The sequence below is a fragment of the Triticum dicoccoides genome, unplaced genomic scaffold, assembly GCF_002162155.2.
Source record: "Triticum dicoccoides isolate Atlit2015 ecotype Zavitan unplaced genomic scaffold, WEW_v2.0 scaffold104446, whole genome shotgun sequence".
Classification (NCBI taxonomy): Eukaryota; Viridiplantae; Streptophyta; class Magnoliopsida; order Poales; family Poaceae; genus Triticum; species Triticum dicoccoides.
Window position 1 is genome coordinate 1 of NW_021171608.1, and position 1,122 is coordinate 1,122.

The 1,122-nt window shown below is 48.5% G+C and overlaps 2 non-coding genes across 2 annotated transcripts; both read left to right on the forward strand.

The window, feature by feature from the left end:
* Positions 1-143: 143 nt before the first annotated feature.
* LOC119342774 lies at positions 144-262 on the forward strand. Its single transcript, XR_005165713.1, has one exon. It is a non-coding gene; the product is annotated as a 5S ribosomal RNA (ribosomal RNA).
* Positions 263-629: 367 nt separating this feature from the next.
* On the forward strand, positions 630-748 carry LOC119342775. The gene has a single exon (XR_005165714.1). It is a non-coding gene; the product is annotated as a 5S ribosomal RNA (ribosomal RNA).
* Positions 749-1,122: the final 374 nt, after the last annotated feature.

Genomic DNA, 1,122 nt, shown 5'->3' on the forward strand with positions numbered 1-1,122 from the left:
CTCCGTGATTGAGCGGGAGAGTAAGTAGTATAGGACATTATCCATTGTTAGGGAACGGTTGTAATGGTAGTGAGAATGTAGAATCGTCTTTGGAGCGGACCTGGGAGTGGCAAGCATAAGGGACGAAGACGGGGAAACATGTCGGATGCGATCATACCAGCACTAAAGCACCGGATCCCATCAGAACTCCGAAGTTAAGCGTGCTTGGGCGAGAGTAGTACTAGGATGGGTGACCTCCTGGGAAGTCCTCGTGTTGCATTCCTTTTATAATTATTTTTTGCGCCTTGTGACAAACATATCGCACGTGCGCGATATATATTAATCCCGTTATATTATTTTTGACGTTTGCGATATGTTTAAGCTCGATGCTCATTGCTCGCGCGTCTTGGGGCGGCTTTGTGGCGCGAAGAGTGCTTTCTGAAAGGGGTGGAAAAAACTCGTGTTGCTGCGGTATGGAGGGAGGGGTGGAAACCGTGGAAAACTCGTCTCCGTGATTGAGCGGGAGAGTAAGTAGTATAGGACATTATCCATTGTTAGGGAACGGTTGTAATGGTAGTGAGAATGTAGAATCGTCTTTGGAGCGGACCGGGGAGTGGCAAGCATAAGGGACGAAGACGGGGAAACATGTCGGATGCGATCATACTAGCACTAAAGCACCGGATCCCATCAGAACTCCGAAGTTAAGCGTGCTTGGGCGAGAGTAGTACTAGGATGGGTGACCTCCTGGGAAGTCCTCGTGTTGCATTCCTTTTATAATTATTTTTTGCGCCTTGTGACAAACATATCGCACGTGCGCGATATATATTAATCTCGTTATATTATTTTTGACGTTTGCGATATGTTTAAGCTCGATGCTCATTGCTCGCGCGTCTTGGGGCGGCTTTGTGGCGCGAAGAGCGCTTTCTGAAAGGGGTGGAAAAAACTCGTGTTGCTGCGGTATGGAGGGAGGGGTGGAAACCGTGGAAAACTCGTCTCCGTGATTGAGCGGGAGAGTAAGTAGTATAGGACATTATCCATTGTTAGGGAACGGTTGTAATGGTAGTGAGAATGTAGAATCGTCTTTGGAGCGGACCTGGGAGTGGCAAGCATAAGGGACGAAGACGGGGAAACATGTCGGATGCG